Genomic DNA, 16,214 nt, shown 5'->3' on the forward strand with positions numbered 1-16,214 from the left:
CTGGCAAGACCCCCCCCCGCCCCTTTCCAACACAGCCTCATCACCATGATCTGCCTTGAGACCACAGTGAGGCACCTGAGCCTTCTTCATGTCTGTTACTATAGAAGCTCAGGTCTCCCCTTGCTCCTTCATATTTGAATCCTCATGCCCCGCCTTGCCAATGTCCCCAATTCTGACCCTGTCTCCTGAAACCTGCCACTCTGTTCTGGACCCTGGTCCAACTCTCTCAGGGTCCCCTTGATCTTCTTACTCTCATTCCTGGGTTGCACATTCATATCACCTCAAGGGCTTAAAAACATCCTGAAGTCCAGGCTCCTCACCAGACCAATTAAATAAAATTTCAGATTGTGGCACCCAGGTATTGGCATGTTCTCAAAATTCCCCAGGTGTTTCTAATTTGTGGCTGGGTCAAGAACCACAGATGGAACAGACCCTGGCTCTCCCTGAGAGCTCAGCTGCCTTAAGTGGTGGCTGTGTTCACTTCCTGCCGCCTCCGCACCATGGGCCTGAAGGTGTCGTGGGCTCCTCTCTCCTCTCGGCTCCCCCTTGGCACTGCCACTCTCTTCTCCATCGTTGTTCCTGTAAAACCTTCAGGCTTTGAACCTCATGTCTTCAAAGTGCACCTCCTGGCCACCAGGTCACCCGTGATTGCTTGAGGATTTTAGCTCCTGGCTCACTATCACTCTCTCTAACACTGCTCCTGTCTTTTTTTTTTTTTTTGAGACAGAGTCTCCCTCTGTCACCCAGGCTGGAGTGCAGTGGTGCAGTCTCGGCTCACTGCAACCTCCGCCTCCTGGGTTCAAGCAGTTCTCCTGCCTCAGCCTCCCAAGTAGCTGGGATTACAGGCATGTGCCACCATGCCTGGCTAGTTTTTGTATTTTTAGTAGAAATGGGGTTTCACCATGTTGGCCGGGCTAGTTTCGAACTCTGATCTGCCCACCTTGGCCTCCCAAAGTGCTGGAATTATAGGCGTGAGCCACCGTGCCCGGCCCACTGCTCCTGTCTTAATTCTCAGTGTTTTCAATATCCAAACAGATAGATGGACCTTCTGAGACTCTGATCTCCTGTCCTCTAATCCCCTGTCTTCCACCTCACCTCAGCCGTTCCTTGTGATGGTCTCGCACCATCCATGGTCTCAGTGTCCAACAACTCCTCGACCACTCACCACTTATCACTTGCCATCTTTCCAGCTCACCCTCACTAGGACCAAGAGCCCAGTTATCCTTGAAGCCCTGAATCTTTTCTTTCTTTTCTTTTTTTTTTTTTTGTGAGATGGAGTCTTGCTCTGTCGCCCAGGCTGGAGTGCAGTGGTGCAATCTCGGCTCACTGCAAGCTCCGCCTCCTGGGTTCACACCATTCTCCTGCCTCAGCCTCCCAAGTAGGTGGGACTACAGGTGCCCGCCACCACGCCTGGCTAATTTTTTTGTATTTTTAGTAGAGACAGGGTTTCACTGTGTTAGCCAAGATGGTCTTGATCTCCTGACCTCATGATCCGCCTGCCTTGGCCTCCCAAAGTGCTGGGATTACAGGCGTGAGCCACCGTGCCCGGCCCGAAGCCCTGAATCTTATCTCCTCTCTGCTGTCTCACCTCCTCTCTTCTTACCTTTTCCAGATTCCATTCCAAAGTCAATCAGTGGAATCAATCATTTGCATCTACCCTTAACCCTCTTGACTTTCTCATAACTTGCAGCATTCATTCGGTCAACCTTCAACCCAGGTTCAATACAGCTGCCTGTTCTGCACCAGATCCTGTGCACTGACCGTGATGGGACAGAAACACAGCCATATTAACGGCCTTTCCGTGAAGTCACCATCATTAAGCACAAATGGGTTTTCCATTTGGCCGAGCAAGCCTACTATATTTCTCTTGTCTGGTGGGTCTCAAGGATGGTCCCTGAACCAGCAGCATCAGCATCATCTGGGAACTTGTTAGAAATGCAAATTCTCAGACCCCATGTCAGACCTACTCAATCATAATACTCTGGGGGTGGGCCCAGCACTCTACTTTAACCAAGTCTCTGGTGAGTCTGATGCATGGGCCCCAGTATATACCATTGCTAGAATCTGTTTCCCCTCCCTCTCTCCAAGATGAATATTTCATGCCATCTCTTCTCCCTGCTGACATCGAATACTTCCTCACCCCTCCTCACATTCAGCTAGCTTCCTTATACACTAAGAAAATAGGAAAAATCAGAGGAACTTCCACAAGCTCCCACACCACACCTCTGCCTCCTCTTACTGCGCCTGTACCCATACATGCTGCCTGTTCTCTTTTATTGAGGACGCACTGGCCATCCGGTCTTAAAACCAGGCCCCACGACTTCCCTGGTCCAAGCTGCCACCAACTCTCCACTGGATAGTGGCAAAAGCTCCTAACTAGTCTCCTTACATCTGCCCTTGCCCCTCCCCCCAACTTTGCCCAGCCAGAATGACTCCATCAAAATGCAATTCACATTCTTCCTTTGCCCAAAACCCTTCAATGATTCTTCATCTCACTCAGAGTAGAGGCCTATACCTACAGGGCCCTATGTGATCTGCCTACACCTTTGTAACCCTGTCTGACTTCATCTTCTCCCACGGTCCTTACCCTGTCCACCTGCTCCCACCACACTGGTCTCTTGCTTGTCCTCAGACATTCTGGGCATGCTCGCACCTCAGGGCCTCCGCACTTGCCGTTCCTCCCAGCCCCACATATCTGTACAGCCAGCTCTCCAATATCCTTCAAGTTTTTACTCCATGTCATCTTATCAGGGGGGCTTTTCCCAGCCACCTATTATAGTTTCAACTACTGACCCTTCCATCTGTCTTCTCTGCTTTTTTTTTTTTTTTTTTTATCTCCTAGTCCTTAGCACTATCTAATAGACTACATATTTGGCTTTTAAAATCTTGTTTACTCTCTGTCTCCTGGGTGGAGCATAAAGTCCATGATGGCAGAAATATCTTACATTTTTCTTTTCCATTGCAGTGCCCAGCTGAGTGCCAGGCATAGAAGTGGATCAGTGAATTAAGACCATCAACCTCATCAATGATTCTCCTCCTCCACTGGGCATGGTGGCTCACACCCGTAATCCCAGCACTTTGAGAGGCCAAAACAGCAGGATTGGTTGAGCTCAGGAGTTCGAGACTGGCCGGACCAACATACAACTACCCAGTCTCTACAAAAAATTTATTTTTATTTTTACTTTTTTGGAGATGGAGTCTTGCTCTGTCGCCCAGGCTGGAGTGCAGTGGCATGATCTTGGCTCACTGCAAGCTCCGCCTCCCGGGTTCACGCCATTCTCCTGCCTCAGCCTCCGGAGCAGTTGGGACTACAGGCATTCGCCACCATGCCCGGCTAATTTTTTTGTATATTTTAGTAGAGATGGGGTTCCACCGTGTTAGCCTGGATGGTCTTGATCTCCTGACCTCATTATCTGTTCACCTCAGCCTCCCAAAGTGCTGGGATTACAGGCGTGAGCCACCGTGTCCAGCCCAAAATTTTTTTTAAAAAGTAGCCAGGCATGGCAGTGTGCACCTGTAGTCCCAGCTACTCAGAAGGCTGAGGTAGGAGGATTGTTTGAGCCTAGGAGGTCAAGGCTGCAGTCACACATGATCATGCCACTGCACTCCAGCCTGGGTAACAGAGTGAGACCCTGTCTCAAAAAAAAAAGAAAAAAGAAAGAAAAAATCCCTTTCTATTTTCCCTCTAGCTAAGAGAACAAGCTTCCACTGTAATCCCCTTAGGTGGAGTTGTTTTCTGTCCCTCTCCCCTTGTACCAAGAGGCCCGAGCGGAAGGTGGTGACCCCTGCTCCCCATCACCACACCCAAGGCACTCTCCTTCCCTTCTCTACGCCCCCAGCTTAGAAATTCACGTCATCAGACTAGTCCATCTTGCCCCTGTCTCCTGTGGACCCCCAGGGTTTTCCCCTCACTCCTAGAAGAGCTGAGTTGGTGCCTTGCTGTTGCAATTTCAACATTGCTTCATCAGAATTCTTGGTGAGTTTGCTGTCTTGGTAGATGATTCATCCAAGACCCAGGTTTTTCAGTTCCTTGAAGTCCTCTCGAACAATCTTATTCTCCACCCTAACTCAGCCACTTCGTCTGTGGCCAAAACTCAGACTCTGTTGTTACTAATAATTGCAAACCATCCATTTCAGGAATCGCATGCTGTGACCAACAACCCTGTCTTGCCAGCTCACCCTTCAGGCACCCCGATTTCAGCAACCACCCTACTCCATTGGGTCCTCCATCCATTGATCCCTCCACCTTTTCACTGCCTCACCCACCACTGTCATGCCCATGCTACACACAGTGCAGATTCCATGGTCACCATTAAATCCTTTGGTTGTACACAATCTCCCCTAGGCTGCCTACTCTCGAATCGTGATTTTTACCCAGCAAAAACCCAGCCCTTATCAAAGGCAACATTCCACCTACGCAGCACCTGCACAACCAGAGGGCACAATAAAATGATACAAATCCATGCTGATGGCCTCACTTTAAATCAATCACAGTAGTTATTCTCATAGTGCTCTCCATGGGCAAGGTACCATTATAGGTGCTTGACATATAGTAAGTCACTTAATCTTCACGACAACCTTATGAGATACTACTATTATTATCCTCATTTCAAGATGAGAAAACTGAAGTACAGAAAGGTTAAGAGACTTGCCCAAGATCACACAGCTGGGTGGAGGAATTAGAATAGAACTGGCAATTCAGCCCCAGAATTGATACTCAGGACCACTACACTGGCCTCTCGGGATCCATGAACTTCACACACCGCTGTTGTCGAGCATTTCTCCCACAATTCCTTTGGCCAGACTTCTCACATGAGACCCGGCATCAGATCCACCTGGAGGGTTTGTTAAGAACAGGTGGCTGGACCCCATTCCCTGGGCTTCCGAATCCATGACAAGAAAATACGGGCTGATGTTGAGCCTTTCCAACAACTGCCTGGGCAGTGCTGCTGTACAGTTCAGTGACATTAATTAGATTCACACTGTTGTGCAACCATCACCACTGTGTCCTAATATTTCATATATAGATTATACATTTTAGCCGGGCACAGTGGCTCACGCCTCTAATCCCAGCACTTTGGGAGGCCAAGGTGGGCAGATCACTTGAGGTCAGAAGTTCAAGAGCAGCCTGGCCAACATGGTGAAATCCCATCTCTACTAAAAATACAGCAATTAGTCAGGTGTGGTGGCATGTGCCTGTAATCCCAGCTACTGGGAAGGCTGAGGCAGGAGAATCACTTGAACCTGACAGGCAGAGGTTGCAGTGAGCAGAGATTATGCCACTGCACGCCAGCCTGGGCAACCGAGCGAGACTCCATCTAAAAGAAAAATTACATTTTAATGTATCTGTTTATCTATAATATAGACTATATAGTTTACATAACTATATTTTTATATACCTAGATATATAGAATTTATATATTTTTATATACAGAAAATCCCAAAGAATCCACAAGAAAGTTGCTAGAATACAGCCTTCTATTGTCTCTTGCCTGGGCATGTTTTGCCTCCATTCCTCCACCCAAAATGCTCTTTCAAGGTCTCTGATCTCCATCTTGCTAAAGCCAATGGTCAACACTTAAGTCTGCATCATCTGATATGGTTGATCATTACTTCCTCTTTCTTTCTTTCTCTTTTTTTTGAGATGGGGTCTCTGTTGCCCAAGCTGGAGTGCAGTGGCATGATCATAGCTCACTGCAGCCTTTGAACTCCTGGGCTCAAGGGATCCTCCTGCCTCAGCCTCTCAGATAGCTGGGACTATAGACAAATGCCATCATGTCTAATTTTTTTTTTTGAATTTTTTTTTTTTTTTGGTAGAAACAATGTTTTGCTTTGTTGTCCAAGCCAATCTCAAATTCCTGGCTTCAAGTGATCCTCCCGCTTCAGCTTCCCAAAGTGCTAGAATTACTGGCATGAGCCACTACACCCGGACCACTTGCTCTTTTTAACAGTGTCTTTGGTTTCCAGCATCACAGTCTCTTGATTCTCTTTTAGCTCTGTAGCAACCACTTACTTTTCAGTCCTTCTCATCGTCCACAATCCAATACCAGAGCGTCCCAGGGCTCAGTCTTCAGACTCTCCCCTTCTTTATTTGAATTCTTTCCCCTTGTGGTCTCTCTAGAACCATGGCTTAAAAGCCATCTATAGACTGAGGACTTCTAAATTTATGTTGTCAGTCCAGACCTCTTCTCTGAACTCCAGACTCATACATTCAACTACCCATTTGCCATCTCAACTTAGTTGTTGATGACAGTCCTCAAAAGAATATGTCTACATCAAATATCTGGAACCTGTGAATGTGGCCTTATTTGGAAAAAGGGTCTCTGCAGATGTAATTAAGGATCTTGAGATAAGAAGATCTCTAAGGGGGTCCCTAAGTCAAATAGAAGTGTTCTTATAAGACACAAAGAGAGGAGAACCACTCAGAAGAGGAGAAGGCTGTGTGACCAAGGAGGCAGAGACTGCAGCAGTGCAGCCACAAGTCAAGGAACGCTGACGGCCAACAGAAGCTGGAAGAGGCAGGAAACAGAGTCCACCCAAGACCCTTCAGAGTAAGCGCAGCCCTACTCCTGACATGTAGATGTCAGACTCTGGGTTCCAGAACTGTGGGAGAATCCATTTCCGTTGTTTTAAGCCACAGTTTGTGGTAATCTGTTATGGCAGCTCTAGGAAACTTACACATTTGTTTTATAGACATCTCTGACACAATGTTTCTCAAAACAAACTCTATTTACTCACCTCCTGCTCCCATCCACAGAGCCTGCTCCTCCCCCTCCTCCCAGGAGCAGTGTTTCCCATCCCGGCAAAGGGCAATTCCAGCCTTAAAGTTGCTCAGGCCAAAACCTTTATGTCAGTGTTGACCCTTCACTTTCCATCACAGCCCACATCCAAATACTCAGTGAAACCTGTTGGCTCTATCTCCAAAGACGGCCAAAATTACATCGTTTCTTACCTCTTTCCTGCAACCACTTAGGGCGAAGCTCCCATCATCCCTTGCTGGGATTTTTTTTCCCTCCCTCCCTCCCTCCCTCCCTCCCTTCCAACCTTCTTTCCTTCCTTCTTTCCTTTCTTCTTTCTTTTTCTTTTCTTTTTCTTTTTTTTTTTTTTTGACAGGATCTAGCTCTGTTGCCCAGCTTGGAGAGCAGTGGCACAATCCTGGATTACTGCAGCCTCTGCCTCCTGGGCTCAAGCAATCCTCCCACCTCAGCCTTCTGAGTAGCTGGTACTACAGGCATGTACCACCATGCCCGGCTAATTTTTGAATTTTTCTTTTTTTTTTTAAGGGTGTAGAGACAGGTTTTCACCATGTTGCCCAGGCCGGTCTCGAACTCCTGGGCTGAAAAGATCCTTCCATCTCGCCTTGCCTCCCAAAGTGCTGGGATTACAGGTGTGAGCCACCGAACCTGGCTGCTGTGATTATTAAACTAATCTCCTGTCTCCCTCCTTTGTCCTTGCCCCTCACAGTCTATTCTCAAATAGTAGCTGGAGTAATGCTGTTATAATTGAAACCAGACTTCATCACGCATCTGCTCAAAGGCCTCCAATTATTTCACGTCTCACTCAGCATAAAAGCCAAGTGCTTACCATGTTCTGCAGGACCCTACATGATCTGCGTGCTTGTAACCTTTCTGAGCTCATCACCTGCCACTCTCTTCCTGTTACTCTGCTCCTTGAGCCAACCATGTTGACTCCCACCTTAGGGACGTTACATTGAGAATGTCGGGGGTTGGGAAGGAGCTGGTAGAGCTCCTTCCAACAAAATGTTGCCAGGTTAGCATTTTGTGCCGTTGGAGATTTGTAGGCATGAATTGAAAGTAGGACCAATCAGCACAGTTACGTGTTCTTCTTAATATTTAGTTGGAAATGAGTGAATTGTGAACAAATGTGAACCTGAAAGAACCAATCCTTCAAGATAGATCCTGAGTGGCTAACTGGGCCTAAATTTAAAATAGAGCCAAATGACCATTTGCTGACTACAGATCACCCACATACTCTGAGTTCCCCAAACACCCCTCACCTCTGTTTAATTTTAGGACTTTCAAGGCTCACCTCAACCAACCAGAGCTCACCTACTTCAGCCAATCAGGGCTCAGCTGTATCAACCAAGCAGAACTCAGCTGTATCAACAATTCAGAACTAAGCAAATTTGAATCCTTCATGTGCATAAACACGTTTGATTGGAAACCTATGTGGGAACTTTTTCTATAAAAGCTAAACCTGGCTCACTCCTGTAGTCCCAGCACTTTGGGAGGCCAAGGCGGCTGGGTCACTTGAGCCCAGAAGTTGGAGGCCACCCTGGGTAACATGGTGAAACCCCATCTCTACAAAAAATACAAAAAAAAAATTGCTGGGTGTGGTGGCATGGGCCTGTAGTCTCAGCTATTTGGGAGGCTGACGCAGGAGAATCTTGAGCCCAGAGAAGGCTGCAGTGAGCTGAGATCACGCCACTGCACTCCCACCTGGGTGACAGAGTGAGACCCTGTCCCCCCAACTCCCCCACTCCCCAAAAAAAGCCAAACCTTCTCTTTGTCTCTGGAACATATCTTCATTTTACACTAAAGGCTGTGTCCCCTTGGTTTGTAAACTGTTCACTGAAATAAAGCCTCTTTCCTCCAAATTCCTTTTTAGGAACTTTTATTCACAGAATGAAGAAAGAGAAGGACTGGGTATGGCTGGATTAAGGTTTTACTAGGAAAGAATGATGAGAGAAAAGGGCAAGAATGTAAGGGCTATTTGTATAAGGGAATGATTATAATCTTGGCCCATGAGATCTCACATGGGTAAGAAGGACCTAGGCAATGTGTATAAAGCACTTACCATAGGGCTTGGCCATTTTAAAAGCTCAGTAACTACATTCATCCTATGTATACTAAAACTACTCTTCTTCTTCTTCTTCTTTTTGAGACTAAGTCTGGCTCTGTCACCCAGACTGGAGTGCAGTGGCACGATCTCAGCTCATTGCCACTTCCACCTCCGGGTCCAAGTGATTCTCCTGCCTCAGCCTCCTGAGCAGCTGGGATCACAGGCACCTGCCACCACGCCCGGCGAATTTTTGTATTTTTAGTAGAGATGGGGTTTCACCCTGTTGGCCAGGCTGGTCTCGAACTCCTGAACTTGCGATCTACTCACCTCGGCCTACCAAAGTGTTGGGATTCCAGGCATGAGCCACCACACCCAGCCTAAAACTACTCTTAAACCTCAAAAAGACCTGGCAAAATTAACCACAGTGCCGTGCTCTAGCCTAGCACTTGCAATTAAACCTCAATCTCTGTAAACAAGAGATGGCTTTGAAGATAGAGCAATAAAATCCAAGACATGGATAATACTTAAGAAATGTGCATATATATTATATATATTTATATGGTATAAACAAATCAAACGTATAATTGCCAGAGTGAAAGTGATTATCACTTTGTAACTCTATATAATGAGCAACATGCAAAACAAAAAAACAAACCAAAAACACCGCCAAAACCCCAAAACACATCCAAGCACGTTCTTCAATTTAAATACATTAAGATTTACTTACTCCTCCAAGTGTTTGTAGTATTTCAGTACCATTTCAGCCTGATAATATTGTGGTTTTCTTTTAGATGTATGCCTCATTTTACAAATCTTTGTCGACTTGCTTTCAGTTATCCATTAGTGCTGACACAGAAAGTGTTTTTTCATCTGTTACTCATATCTGCCAAGTTGCAAGCTGTGGTTGACTAATTGGAAACATACAACCAAATGGATCAACTTTATCAGCGTGTTCCAGGTACTCAGGGCCATGGCCGATTTTCCTCAAGCTTCAATATGATTCAAAGATTTGGCTAAGAAAAACATTTTATTTTTATGTTCATACAAATAGAGATGTTAATAAGGAGAATGTCAAAATCACATATATTCGGAAGATTAAAACACATCAGCAAAATTCACGAGCTGGGCCATGGATCAAGAAATCAACAGATGGGAGTTATAGTAGGAGGTGCCATCTGCCAATTCAAGGTCCCGCTAATTTAGGACTAAGACAAACCCTCTGTGACAACACTGGTGGAGGGAATTATTTCTACATTTTTGAGCCGAGCACCTGGGTGGATGGAGTTGCCAGTTATTAAAATGAGGGAGTTGGGGCTGGAACACACAGTTTCAGGTTCAAGCCCCTGATGGTTTAATTCCAACTGCAGGAGCCTCAATTTCATTATCTATGAAATGGATGTCCATTCCAAATTTCCTCAATCCTATTATTGATTGTATGGCATTTCTGCTATTGAGAATGTGTCTTAATTAATAAATTAATGCATTTGAAGGGTCTTTTAACAGATAAATTTTAAAATTGAAAGCATTTCTTTTACATGATGTTGATTTAAAATGTAGCAAAGAAGACAGGACATGGCTCGTGAGGTTGCTGTGAGGATTAAATTTGTTAAAGTGTGGTGTTGTTTGTAAAGCATTTCGGAGTGTCTGGACCCCAGGGCCGATGAGGGAAAGTGAGAAGGGCTGCAGCCTGAGTGAGGATGTTCCACTTCCTACTCCTGTGTGTTGCTAAGATCTCCACCATCACCTCACCTCACCTCAGCAGAAAAAGGCCAGGAAAAGCATCCCCATCCTACTCTGGGGAATTATTTCTTACTTATAATTTGTTCAGAGATATGCATTTCTCTTGAGCTGTTTCCTACTCTGCCCCCCTTTTCTTGTTGCTCACTATGAAACCTACTTCAGGACAAGGTCAGATTCTGACCCACACAATCAGCATCTCTGCAGGGGGATCTTGAGTTCACATTTATTTCCTGTTTACATGTGAGTCTTTTATTGTTCAAGACACTCCAGGGGGCTGGGCGAGGTGGCTCATGCCCTGTAATCCCAGCACTTTGGGAGGCTGAGGCGGGTGGATCACGTGAGGTCTGGAGTTCGAGACCAGCCTGGGCAACATGGCAAAACCCCTTCTCTACAAAAAGGACAAAAGTTATCTGGGCGTGGTGGCGGGTGCCTGTAATCCCAGCTACTCAGGAGGCTGAGGCAGGAGAATTACTTGAACACGGGAGGCGGAGGTTGCAGGGAGCCAAGATCACTGCACTCCAGCCTGGGCGACAGAGCAAGACTCCATCTTAAAAAAAAAAAAAAGACAACAACAAAACTCCAGGGGCCACCGTCAGGTCAATGGTCCATAAATGCCATCCATGATCTCTCTGGCGAAGGACTCTAGCCATGGTGGCCTCTTGGCTATTCCTTCAACCCACCAGGCTTACTCTTGTTTCAGGTTCTTGCATTTGATATTTCCACTGCCTGAAATGCTCCCTGCTACCCTCCACCCCTACCCTCAGATATTCTCCTCTCACTTTCTAAAAGGTCTGTACTCTAACGTCTCCTTTGCAATAACAGCTTCCCTAACCACCCCCATAAAGCTGTAATCCACCCTTAACCAGCACCCCCATTTTCTCCCCTACTTTATTTTCTCTCCGTAGCACTTTGACCATCTAACCCCATTTTATTTTATGTTTACTTGGTTTACTGCCAGTCTCCGTATTAGAATGTAGGTTCCACGAAGGCAGGAATCCTTCTCTGTCTTGTTCACTGCTTTCTCTCCAGTGCCCAGAACAGAGCCTGGCATATAAAGGTCCTCAGTAAGTGCTGTTAAATAAAATGTGTAGGAGGCCATTGGTTTAGACTGAGCTCCTGCGTTAGGCCCAACTGAATAAACCAAAATGGGATCGGTCATGCTGAAGTTCCATGTCACCCAGCCAAAACTAAGTTGTTTATCTGACCTTCCCAGAAATCAGGAGAGACAATAGCCAAATTTCTAAACAAGCTAGTTTTAGCTGGTATGATAAGGAAGTCCCCTCTTCTTTAACCTTCACTAGGAAAGTAACTTTGAAGCAACCCATCCGCTTTTTGCTTTCTGTTTCTGCTTTCCTCAGCCCTTTTTGGTCTATAAAACCAACATTCTCTGCTCCGATTCTAGGAACACTCATTCTGTTTTACAGAATATGAGGTATTGCCTGATTCTAGAATTGCAAATAAAAGCCAATTAAGATCTTTAAATTTGTCAAAATTTTGTCCTTTGACAGCATTTATTTCAATAACTAGTCTTTTACGTATTCAGCATTTCCCTTCTTCAAGGTGGGATTTGGGGCCAAAAGGATGACTACTTTTTATAGTTTTTCATCTAGGTTGTTTCAGTGTATCAATAGTTTGTTTCTTTTTATTGCTGAGTAGTATTTCATGGTATGGATGCATCACAGTTTGTTCAACCAGCAAATGCAAAGGCCTGGAGTGGGGAATGAGCTTGCCACCCCTTCAAGTGACAGGAGACCAGGTGGCTAAAGAGAAAGAGATTATTTATCACATTAGGCTCCGAGCAGCAGAACCTCGAGAAGCTAAGGAGCCATAGAGGGCAGTTGAAGGATGTTCCTTGAGGTTTTTTTCATAACTCAGCTCTCAAGCTCAGTCTCATCTGACCTCTACAGGAACTTTGCCTTGGGAGGAACCCCGCCCCCCACCCCGCACCTTCCACAGCTCCTGACACTCTCAAAGGAGTGGATCAGATCCTGGCCAACAGCCAGCAGCATCCAGTTCTGGCAGTGCCAACTGTGGGTCAGCTGACTTCATTTCTTCTCCTCTCACTGGTCTGCAGGCTTGGTCTGCGTCAGAGGGAAGATGGTGGGCAGGGCGCGGAGATACAGCTTTGAAGACTCTGCTCTACCTGACTGGCCATTGGAGCTGACACAGTATTACCAAGGTCCCTCAGCCTCCATCTGTCAGTTCCAGAAATTCAGTCACCTTGGAGAAAGCCTTCTGGCAGCAGAACTGGTGAATCACAAAATAAAAAAAAATATCTAAGCTAGAAGGGAACTCAGAGATCACTGAGTCCAGCCAGAGAGATGGCTCTTCCCTGCAACAGCTCTCTCAAGTGTTTTACGAGCTATCTGCCTGTGGGTCTCAACCTGGCTGCACCACAGACTCAGCTGGGGAGTTTCCAAACATTCCCAATGTCCAGGCTGTACTCCAGACTAATTGCATTAGAGTCACTTGGCAGGTGGGAGACAGGATTAGAAGTCTTACCACTCCACCCAGGTGCAACCACGGTTAGAACCAGAGCTGTGGTCCCTTGCAGCCTGGCTGTCAGAGGGCTGTAGCCATTATGATCGTGACCTCTGAGGTCTGAAGGACTTGGATTTGAGCTCCTGCTCTGCAACTTCTCCAACTGGGTAACCTCAGTCAACTTTCTGAACCTCTTCTAGCCTCTGTTTCTTCATCTGTGGAAAGTGAATCATCGTAAAACACCTACCTTACATGTTGTTCTCAAGGCCAAACGTATTAATCCATGAAAAGCACACAGTGTTTCATTCCTAGTAAGAACTCAGTAAATGTTAGCTTTTATTGTTATTACTTTCCCAAGGTCTAGCATTATATTAGAAAGCTCTTCTGGGCCGAGCGACGTGGCTCATGCCTGTAATCCCAGCACTGTGGGAGGCCTAGGTGGGTGGATTACCTGAGGTCAGGAGTTCGAGACCAGCCTGGCCAACATGGTGAAACCCCATATCTACTAAAAATACAAAAATTCGCCAGGTGTAGTGGCGGGTGCCTGTAATTCCAGCTACTCGGGAGGCTAAGGCAGAAGAATTGCTTGAACCCTGGAGGCAGAGGTTGCAGTGAGCCAAGATGGCACCACTGCACTCCAGCCTGGGTGATAGAACAAGACTCTATCTCAAACAAACAAACAAACAAAATGAAAGCTCTTCTATAGGTAAGCTGAAATGTTTCTCCTATAGCTGCAAGAGCGGTCTTCTCAAAACCCAAGTCTGCCCACTTAAAATCGTTCTGTGGTTTCCTGGTATTCTCATGGTCAAGATAGCCGTCTTTAGTTTGACCCATCAGCCTTCAAGGTCTGGGCTCTGCCCCCTCATCTTCTCCCCTTGCACACTTTGCCCCCATGACCTGGGGAGGGGCTTCTTTGATTCCTCCGCTCTGTCATGCCCTGCCCCACCACGGGGCCTTTGCCTGCCATGCCCCTCCCTGGAAAGCCTTCTCCATCCAGCTTCCCTTGCCAACTCCCGCTTGCCCTTCAGCTCTGCTGTTACTCCACCAGTGCTACCCCCTGACAGTCTCACCAGGACTAATCCTCACCTTGCCACTCTCATGGCATCATGCCACAGCTGACATCTTACATTTATTGGTGTGGTCATTTTTGCAATGTCTGTCACCTGTGTTAGACTCCAAGCTCCAGCAGAACAGAGACCATATCTGTTTTGCTGATCCCATGATCACTCTGTGCCTAACTCACTGCTTGGCACATAGCTGAGGTTCAATAAATATGTGTTGCATAAACAAACTGGCCCCAATTGGCCTCTTGATAAAGTCCACCAGTTGTTTCAGTTCTGCCCTCTGCAGCTCTTCAAAGCAGTCAGCACCTTCTACCCCGAGACCACCTTGCAGGGGTAGGCGGGCACCTTCAGGACTCCCAGTCTTCTCTCCTCAAGGTTGAACAGACACCACTCCTATGGCAGGTGGCACTTCTAGACCCTCCACACCCTCCTCGGGTTCAGGTTGTAGGATGCCTAGAACCAGACTCAACACCAGGGAATAAGGAGCTTTTCAAAAGTGATTTGCCCATCCAGTTCTGCCAAGTGACAGGAAACTGTGATGAGGTTGAGGATTAATGCCCCGTTAGCCTTTGACCTCTGAGGCCCTTGATCTCCATGTCTTGAAGCTCACACATTAAGTGTGTTTTATGGGATAAGAGAACCCCAAATAGAATATGGACATTTCACATGAGGAAGCCATTTCGGACTGCTGTCAGCATCAGCTTGAAAACCACTTGGGGTCGGGACAAATGAGTGTCGGAAGTTTGCAAGGGCATCAGCAAAAATAAATACCTGTGATGAGGTTGAACTCTTCATTATTGTTTTTAAGTCAGGGCCAATCTGAGGCAAAAGTATAAAGTAGATGGAGAATGTTTGAAAAATAAAAAATAAAAAAACAACCCCCACCATTTTCCAGAGCCATCTTTGGGCTCTTTCTGAGAAATTCTTTTTTTTTTTTTTTTAAATGGAGTCTCACTCTGTTGCCTAGGCTGGAGTGCAGTGGCACAATCTTGGTTCACCATAACCTCCGCCTCCTGGGTTCAAACAATTCTAGTGCCTCAGCCTCCCGAGTAGCTGGGATTAAAGGCACCCGTCACCATGCCCAGCTAATTTTTTTTCGTATTCTTAGTAGAGACAGGGTTTCACCATGTATGCCAGGCTGGTCTTGAACTCCTAACCTCAAATGATCCACCCACCTCGGCCTCCCAAAGTGCTGGGATTACAGGCGTGAGCCACCGCGCCCGGCCTCTTTCGGAGAAATTCTTTTTGGGTCTCTGTCTCTGGAGCAGGGAGAGAATAGTGTTAGGAAGCCACAGAGGTCGTCGGGAGCACCCTCAGATGCTGTGGTTGAGGAGCTGGGCCTGCGAGGTGACCTTCAAACCCACACTCTGCTCCATTCTCAGTGCCACCCCGGCCTGAGGACAGCTGTGGAAATGACACCGGGACAAGGGAGGCACACACAATGTCCTCCCTTGAAGGGCAGAACTCGAGTCTTTCCTGTGTTAGTTTTCCCCTCAGCCCGGCCCAGGGCTTGGCAAAACTGGCTGAGGGTTAGAATCGGCTGAGGAACTTTTATGAAAGCGCATGGCAGCCGTCCCCGCAGGAGGTTCGGCTGCTGAATGAGGTTGTGGTGCCAGATAGATCTGACTCCCCACCTGGTTTGGGGACCCCGGGTGTATTCTCCAGCCTTGCCTCAGTGAGTGCTCAGGACACGTCTGCTGAATTGAAATAGACCTTCAATGGACTGATCAACAACCTGCTTTGTGGCAGGCACTCTAGAAAACAGCCTGAGACCAGGGTGGATCTCCCAGCCTCCATGCCGCAGGCCTGCAGGTTTGTGTAGTCGACGTTCTCCCCCTAGTGGCATGAGTGAAGATGACAGGCAGGAGGGAAAAAAAGCCTTTCCACCTGCGAGGCCTGGCTGCCAAGGGCTCCCCAGCTGCGGATGGACACCAGGATCCAGCTGCTCTTGCATGACTCGCCCTCCCTTACCTCGCCCTGATCCCGGCCCTGTCAGATCTCATCTTTACTTAACATTTTGATATTTTGTTTATCATAGAGTTTTTGGGTTAATTTTGATTTATTAAAATATTGTATTAAAATATTATTTCTGGCCGGGGGTGGTGGCTCACTCTTATAATCCCAAAA

The sequence above is a fragment of the Pongo pygmaeus genome, chromosome 4, assembly GCF_028885625.2.
Source record: "Pongo pygmaeus isolate AG05252 chromosome 4, NHGRI_mPonPyg2-v2.0_pri, whole genome shotgun sequence".
Taxonomy (NCBI): Eukaryota; Metazoa; Chordata; class Mammalia; order Primates; family Hominidae; genus Pongo; species Pongo pygmaeus.